We start from the raw sequence: 9,836 nt of genomic DNA, 5'->3' as shown, positions 1-9,836 counted from the left end.
CTACATTGTTTATCATGCCTTCATCCGTTAATCGTTTCACTAAATTACGCCTGAAACGGCAAAAATTCCTGAATCATCTTGACTTTTTACTTAAATGTAAATGTAAAAAATTGATCCCCAATTTTATTCAAATCAAATCTAATCAAAAACCTTCGAGTCGCGTTTCAAGAATTCTGTTAAATTGCAAACTTGCCTTACTTCGGTCCGTGATAAGGGATACACGTCAACAATTGTCCAAAATTGAACATGAACTCTATAAGCTTCATCTGGAACTCGCTAAAACATATCCAAAATTCACTGCCCTTGAACAAAAGTCTTGGTCTAGAACGGAGAATGCAGTTAACCGTCATAAAAACACCCTTGCAGTTAAATTCGAAAAACTTCTTTTACAGTCTTCCAGTTCAAGTAGTTCAAAAAATCTTCCCATTGTAAACATCAAGCCAATAGTTAATATTTCTAATGTTAGTCTTTCAGAAGAACAAGAGAGAATTCTAAAATATAATTTTAACTTCTCACAAACCTGTAAACCCTCGATTCCAAAGATTTTGGCTCCTATCGAAAAAGCTTTCAAGTTCAGTAAAGTTTCAGATTCACAGAAAGAAATGATTAGGCATCTTATCGCTCATAATGTGAAATTCAATAATAAACCTTTGAAACCAAATCTAACTGCGAGAGAAACAGCTACAATGCGCGAGATTCATTCTAACCCGGATATTGTCATTTCAAAGGCCGACAAAGGTGGCCAGATAGTCGTCATGGATAAGAACACTTACATCGATGGTGTCACTAAACTCTTAAACGAACGACCATATAATCCGATCCCTAAAGATCCTTCACCTTCGCACTTATCCAAAATAAAAACTGCGATCAAATCTTCGCAAATCATTTCAAGCAACTTAAAACATTCGCTTATCCCATCTGTTGCGAATTGTGCCAGATTATATGCTCTTCCCAAAATTCAAAAAAGTGGTATTCCTTTCCGCCCTATTGTATCAAATTTAGGTACTGCCTCGTATCCATTAGCTAAATATTTAGTTTCTAGATTTTCCACTCTATTAGACAATAACATTTACACCATAAAAAATTCAATAGAGTTTGTAAAAAAGGTTAAAAACATTTCTCCTCGTAATTTACTCATGGTTTCTTTTGATGTAAAATCATTATTCACCAATGTCCCAGTGGAGGGTGCATTAAGATGTCTAGAAACCAGACTTCGCGAATTTCATTTCTCTTGCATCGAAATTGATGAGCTAATTTCTCTCACTCAACTCTCTTTGAAACAAACACATTTTGTTTTCCAAAATAAATATTACAAGCAAACTGAGGGATTAGCCATGGGCAGCCCCCTCAGTCCCATCCTGGCTGATATCTACATGCATTATTATGAATCAAAATTGTTTGAAACTTTAAACTTCCCGGCATGGTTCCGCTACGTAGACGATACTTTTACCCTGTTTGAAGGTAATAAAGATGATTTAAATAGAGTTCTTTCAACAATGAATTCTATTGATCCTGCTATTCAGTTCACTTTTGAACTTGAGACTTGCAATTCTCTTCCGTTTCTCGACATTCTGGTCACACGTAACACATCCAACTTCAGTACTACAGTTTACCGTAAACCTTCATCGGTTTGCCTTCCACCGCACTTTAAATCATGTCATCCGACTAAACAAAAGTTAGCTTCATTTTATTCCTATGTTTTCCGTGCTCTTCAAGTTTGCTCCTCCAAACTAGCCCTTGATGAAGAACTAAATTATTTAAAAGCAATAGCTATTGACAGGGGCTTTTCACCCAACATTATTAATCAAGCAGTTAAAAAATTCTCATCTCAACACACTAAAAGCCACACTCTTATTTTAGGAGATTATAAAAATTCTGTTGTCATTCTCTTCTTTCCATCAATTAGCTATAAAGTTGCACATATTTTGCAGAAATTTAACTTTCGGGTTGTTTACTCTCCCATCAATAAAATTCCAACTTCTATACTCAAGGACCCCATTCCGAATATGAATTCCTGGGGTATTTATAGGATTCCTTGCCAGTGCGGTTTAATTTACATTGGCCAAACTAAGAGAGCCTTAAAATTTCGCGTCAAAGAACATGAGGCATATGTTAGAAAAAAGGAAACACAGAAGTCTTCTGTTGCTCAACATTGTTGGTCCGAAAATCACACTTTCAATTTTTCTGCTGCCAAAATTATTCAAAAAACATCTTCCATTGGAGAACTGGATTTTCTAGAGGCATTTCACATTCATAAAAATCTTTCTGTTCTAGTTAACGATCCTAATTCCAATCCAAATTTGCCTTCGGCTTTTAGAGAAATTATGTTTTAGTTCTGGTTTCGCCAACAGATGGCGCCACTTGCATATTCTTGTCCAGGCTTTCTTATCTTATCTAAACATTATTTCCTATCTTGTTCATTTGCGGTTTTGCAGCTGAAGATGATGGTTCGGTAAAACCATCGAAACTAGTCCTGTGAAAATTTTGTGAATTAACGCTGATTTTTGTTGTTTGACTTCTGAATAAGTAATAAGTTGTTTTAATATAGTTTTAAATCTTAGAGTGCATATATATGAGACAGAAATCATTTTCAGAACGGTATTTTTTTTGAAGAAGGGAAAAGAAAGAAAGAGGAGAAATAGTAGAAAACTCTTATACTCATACCTGTGCGATATTTACTTTAAATTCGAATAAAAATTTCAGAGAAAAAAGGGAAGAAAAATGAATGTTTAATTAATTATTAATCGTTTTACAACATTTTAAGATGCTTACATCTCCATTAAAATTTCCACATATGGAATCAGTATCAGAATACAGATATTTGAACTAAGTTTCCTACTGCAATCTTTCGGTTAACAACTTTCTAATGCTGTGTTATTACACCTATCATTTTCACCGAAATCTTCCATAATAACACCTTCAACAATACGTACATTTGGTCCGAAAAGCTGAATATTCGAACTGTAAATTGTGTTTACAAAAATAATGTTCTATAATACAACATTCCACATCTAATAATGAAAAAAGTACGCCATTATCTGAAACTTTTTGTGTATATTCCACAAATAAAATATTCCTGTGTATTCATTCACCTAACTAAAACAAGAACTTCCCCAACATTTTGGAATGCATGAAATTCAAGTGCGATTTTAAATATTCTGAATTCATAATTATTAATAATGGATTACGCATTTTGCGAATTATCCTCGCGTTGGCAATACACAATTTTTCTTCTTAAGTTAGTATTTGAATAAAATGAAAATGTAGTGACAATTTTGAAGAAAATCTGCACTTATGATGCAATGAATCTCATTGATAAGGCTTTGAATGAAAACATAAAAGCTAATTCATAGCTGCTACAGTCACTTTCTTAATATGGATGAAGGAAGGTTCTGTCGAGGAAAGGGTAAGGCCACTGTACTTTAATGAAATTATTTCTAGAGCTGAAAATGCTTGACGGCTGAAAATATCTCACGTAAACATAGAAATTTAGAAGGAGAAAGGCATGATGGGAGATGTAAGATTATATCAAGCAGAGGTATTCTTGATAAAATGGCTTATAAGGTATTTTTTCCCTCTTCTGCATGCTTTCGTGGTGTAATTGGAAGTATACTCGAAGCATATTCGAGAGGTCCAAGGTTCGAGTTCCGGCGAGGGCATTGCACATTTTTCGTGTCTTCCTGCTTCACAAAGAACCTAATGACTCTACAGGCTAAAATGCACTCAGTAAAAGAGCATGTGGAGAATAATGATGATCACGGCAAAGGTGGCTGCATGTAAAATGGAGAACTGGAATGTGTATACAGATTATTAGACAAGTGGTTCTCAACCTTGATTAGCTACTGGCATACTGCATTCAGCAAATTTTCTAATTGCGGCACACTATTTCATATTTCGTCTTATGTATTCATTGAAATAAAAACGTTTTGTTTTTTCGTTGCGTAATCTTAAGCAGAGGTCCCCAATCTTTTTGTCCCTAAAAGCACATTCTAGAATATATATGGGACGGCGAGCATTTATCATCAACATTTACTTTTTCAAGATGAATTTATAGTTGGATAGAGTTCATAATACATGCACATAAAACATATCGCTATCATTTCGCTTTGTGCTGGTATCTGCGTTGGACGAAATTTCTATTTCATTAAAAATGAGAAAACTTTCACGTAGAATTTTATCGAAAACTAAAACATTTTTGTTGTGATCGTACAGCGGCGGGCACACGTTAAACCAACGGCGGATGCCATGGTGTCTGCAGGCATAGGGTTGGAAACTCCTAGAAGATATAATTTTAGATAATTGTATTAGATTATAAGATGACTAAAATAAGCTAGAATTTCATGACATTATAGCTCTAAAAAGTGCTTGTCTTTTTTTTTTTTTTTTTTTTGAAGTGTATCAGCATAATTAGAAAATAAATAAACAAAACAACGAGAAGGGAATAAGGCAAACATTTTAGAGACCGCAAGGTTTGTGAAATTTTATTATCATTTAAACTGACTTCTGCTTTAAACAGTTCATTTCAAACTTCTGAAGAGTTCATTTTCTCAGATAACCGTTCCGTTAATTATGAACGGTTATCCATTGTTGAATTTTTAGATTAGTAACCTTTTTACATTTGAAGGATGGTATTTTATCAGTTATCATATAAAATCTGGTTTGGGAAAAATAAACCCATAGATGATACGGATAATGCTTTGGAGACTAATGGACGAGAAGGGGAGAAAATCTAGAAACAGCATTTATCATCTACCACCTTGATGAGTGTTGCTAGTGAAAATAATATCTTTAACTGACATTCCCACACTCCCTCGCAATTAGGCGATTCTCAGTACACTACCATTCACTACCATAATATAATCTTTATAAATTTCAAATTTAATCAGACTTTTATTGATTAAAAAAAGCAAGTTAAGAACAATAAATGCATTTCTTATAATTAAAATCTTTATTTTATTACTTCAACAACATACCTTATTGATAAAAATTATCCTTTAATTCTTTATTGTAATTAATTTCGAAGTTTCATATGGCTACCCATACAACAACGTAACTATGATGTTTTCCTTTCTTTTTCTCTTTTATTCCCCACAATGTTTTTAAGCTTTTAGCCGGCTCACTCCTTTTTGAAGTGTTATAATACAAATTGAATGTTTAGAATATACGTACTTCATCTGTCTCATGTTTTAACATTGCTATGCATTGATTTCAATTTTATAGCAGTTTTTCAGGTTACCAGTGTCTCGAACATTTGTGTATACTAGTTCATTTATTAGTATTAATAATCAAGAGTTCAGTGAGTATGAAAATCAATGCGTATTTTACGTAAGAAAAATGATGAAAAATGTTATTGTTCTATATCTCTTCCCATTTTTAATCCTAGATACAGAAGAAAAAACTATAAAAATTCACCATGAAAGATGACTATTTATATTTTTAAGTACTAAAAGACTTGCAAATCGCGAAGTTCTTGCTATGTACTCTTTTAATGCAATTTTAAAAGGTACAATAATTAAATTTCATTTTTGAATTTTTATAATATTTTTAATGCTTACATATTTTTTCCCATACAAATTTTTAATACTGAAATTTTAATGAGCTTCAGTATTTATAAGAACAAAATGCATTCACATATGCCTTGTTTGAAATTAATTTGCACATTTTAGCCGAGATATATCGTCATTCCTAAATCTATTATTTTAAAATTCATTTGAGAAAGCAATTTTTTATAAATAAAACACTCTACAGAATAATTGTCTGAAACATCTTAAATGGAAATTAGTTACATAAATGTGATCGAAACCATTAAATTATGAGCTCTCAATTTTCAGTACTTAAAAATATTTAAATTTATTTAATTTTCAGAATGCATTATTATTAATTCTAAGAAGTTTATTAAAGTAGGGGAAAGAAGGATTTCATTAGGTAAACCTACATCATTCATATGAGGTCGTCTTCAACAAATTTCGATGTTAAAGGAAACAAAAGGAAACTGAAAATCAACTCTATAAATCTAAAAAATCTGAATCTTAGTAATCTGAATACCAATATGCAACCCTTGGAGAAGATTATGTCAGATTATTTGGCGCATAAGAATTCAGTATAAGAGCTGTGGTAACGAAATTGCTTACTGCGAAAGAAAGGGGGTGAGTAATAATATCTTCAAAGGAACTTAAAGATTTATTATAAAAGTATTTTATATCATTTTAAAATTGTGTGTGGAATATCCAAACAACAACTGCTGTTCAACCAAATAGAGGAAGCGTGGTTCTTTTTAGCATGTCAAGAGCCAAATGTGGGGTTGCGTTCGGTTCTGCCGTAACTCAGGTGATCTTTGCACGCATCTGCCGTAACTTTGGCGCTAATGAAGCGCTTCATTTCTTCATTCATTTATGCATGCGGTCGCCTTCATCGACACCTATAACGTCTATATCAAGTATGCTCTTTTAGATATTGTAACTCCACCCAGTCAGGCAATTTTCCCAGTTTGCCACACTTGGTAGTTTATCTTCCATTTTCTCATTTTTGCATTTTCATTCTTTCTGCAACGTTTACTTTCAGAATATGTAAGAAACACGTAAGAAAACTTCTTAATTTTAACGTCTTTTATCAAGATATGAATGATGAAATTAAATTGTTTTCTAATGCGATTTAAAGAATATTTAATCTCAGGAAAAAAAAGTTTGAAATTGCATAGAATAAAAGTTTGAAGTACCCCACCCCGCAAAAAATCTGTTTTAGAACGAAGTTTGTTGTACAATTTATTAATTAGTGAAATAGAAGTTTTCCCTAAAAATATTTTTTGTTTATTTTCGACATTTTATTAACATTATTTTAGATATGTTATTTTATCAGTCCATAAAAGAATTTGTTTAATGTTTAAATGTACAGATTCTTGAAACGGAAATCAGCTTCTTTCTTTCCTTTACATATTTTCAACTACTTTTATATTATTTTTGGCATGATATTCCTCTTTTCAGTGTATATTGGAAACAATATTGATCTTAGCTCAAATGATGACCCTTTAATTTTTATCGGAGAATTCGATTATAGAAAACTGAATAATCGTTTTGTAACAATTATCATATATCTGTTTCTATTGTGAAATTCCTTTTTTCTTTCTAACTATGCAACAATTTCTGGTGAATATATCTAAAAGGATATCGTCAAAGATCTAGCTAATAACTTATCGATAATATCATAAAATACATGACAGACTGAAAAAAATAAACGTATTACTGAAGAATTTTCCTAAGAATTATTTGCACGGCTCCAGCTAATATTATTAAAAAATAAAATAAAATAGAAATTACTACTTTCAATTTTTTAAGCAATTATAGCTACAATTTCAAAAACAAAGATTTTTTGGAGAAATCAAATAGCAGCACTCTCAGAATTGGTTGTTTACTAGTCAGAGTTTCAGACTTTATGTCTCGTCTACTGACAGCACTTGGAACATTAAAAATGCATTAAAATGTACATTTATACATTAGACAATTAACATAGCCCAAAATTCTGAAAAGGCAATAATGTCTCTTGCTAGTTTTCTAAAAATTTTCTATGCATTGATGCAAATAAATTATCATAAAAATGACTTAAAACTAATTCTATAATTAATTTTTTTTCATTCAATGAATTGGCTTTTAATCATCTATCTCTATCAAATATTGATTTGATAATGGGTTTGTATTCGTGTTACGCACGGTGAAAACCGCGAAAACGCTCATGCAGCCATTCGCAGATCATTCGGCCACTGGTAGGTCAGATTACAATTTTATTTATTTTTATTATAATTTTATTTTGTTTGCTTTTTAATTTGTTTGCTTTTTAATTTTGGGCTGAAAATTATTTTTATTCTGCTTGAAAACATATGGCAAAATAATAAAAATTATTATGAGATCAAACTGTTTACTTAAATTGGCACCTTCAAAAGCAAACTTCAATTTAGATTGAACTGGTTTTTTTTCTTTATTATGTCAAAGGTTATCTGCCGAAAAAGGAGGATGCCTTTATGAACGCCTTTCTCACAAAAATGGGTTTGTATTCGTGTTACGCACGGTGAAAACCGCGAAAACGCTCATGCAGCCATTCGCAGATCATTCGGCCACTGGTAGGTCAGATTACAATTTTATTTATTTTTATTATAATTTTATTTTGTTTGCTTTTTAATTTTCAATTAAGATAAAAAATACATAATGTCCCAAATTTTTAGTAATGACTTTTTGTAAAAGAAGATCAAGTTTTCTAAATGATTATCTCTAATTCATATGGGATATATTAAAATGTATTTGAAATTTCTAGCCTTGTTTCGAATAACGATACTGAAATTTGAATAAAAGATAATTTTCTGAGTTTAGAGCACAAAATTAATGCACTACATCAAATCATGGTTAGAGTATCAGGTATTTTAATAAATCATGTTTTTCTTCTAAAATAATATTGAAATCACCAAATTTAAATGCCAGCAATATTCACACCAAGACTAATAATGTCATCACCAATGATATTAAGATAATTGCACTCACTATAAGTGCAAATGTCTTGTACAGAAGTTTTCTTAAATCTCAAAAGTCCTAAGAGTTTGAAATCCTGAAAACGAGAAGAACAGGATAAAACTGAGCGCTGGTACATATTGGCGATCGAAAAAATTGCTCCTCATGTATTCATGGTTTGAAATAAAAAAATTATCGAAATTTCAAGATCCAGGAATTTTAAACTTTTAACAGTTATGCCGAACGCACACAGGTACGGAATACTTTATTGTAAGGTAATCATTACTACAAATGTTGAGCCATCATATATTTTAATGTAAGTTAACCTTTTTTTTTTTTTTTTTTTTTTTTCAATTTCGAAATCTAGTTTTTTCTTTCGCTGCATTTGATTTTAAGGATCACATTTGATTCTGTCTCAGTCTTTTAATGCAAGGTTTAATATCTTGGTCTTTTTCTGTCGCAGTCCTTTTCTTGTCTCAGTCTTTTTAGGTGCAAAAGCGCCCTGGTAAATATTACATGCAAGAACTTACTGGTGTTGAAATCGTTGATTTTTCAACAATTAATACGCTAGTCCATACTATTAAAATCTGTGCACGTCTGCAATTTTGTTTGTTGTAGCATCATTTACTCCGGAACGGCGGGGGAGGTGAGTTTCGAGAGAGGTCCCCTACGGATTCCAAAAATTCGTGGGGAACCATTTCGACCATACGCATCTTCGTACGATTTTAATCAGCCGAGATATTAATTAAAAACTCCAAAAAAACTAATTTTTTCGCACTGATTTTTCCGAGTGGTAGCAATCTCGGGAATCGCTGGAGATGCTTTATTCCGAAAAGTGTTGCCACTGCTGGCTCTCTAATCGTAAAGTTAATTAATAAAAAAATTTTAAATTTGTAACTTTTACAGCACTGGCCATTGGTGGCACTGCTGGTGAAAGAGAACTCAGTGATTGGGACTCAGTGAACTCAGAACTCCGGGGTTACTTTCCGTGGCATTAGCACGCGAGTGAGGAGGAGTATTTGCAATTGCAAAGGCATTAATAGAATAGCTGGAAGGAGAGCGAACGACACGAGAAGAAATTTCAGGACGTCGTAAGCAGACATCGCCGACAAAGAATCTTCATCTTAATCAAAATGTCTTAAGTTACCGTTCTGAGTTCTTGACAGTATTCGCATAGCAATGGAGACGGGAACATATTCACCAGTGGCGTCTACAAAAAGAAGTACGTTATCGTTTATTATATTTCTGGACTACAGGAGAGTAAAAAATGTATCAGGTAACTTTTGACACCCCACGACATACTGAAAGACAGCAATGAAGCACCGAACGTTGTCCGGGACAGAT

The sequence above is a fragment of the Stegodyphus dumicola genome, chromosome 3, assembly GCF_044657685.1.
Source record: "Stegodyphus dumicola isolate Sdum_Otavi_A_Nest chromosome 3, ASM4465768v1".
NCBI classification, from domain to species: domain Eukaryota; kingdom Metazoa; phylum Arthropoda; class Arachnida; order Araneae; family Eresidae; genus Stegodyphus; species Stegodyphus dumicola.
The sequence above is the reverse complement of the archived record's forward strand: the minus strand, read 5'-3'. Positions refer to the sequence as shown.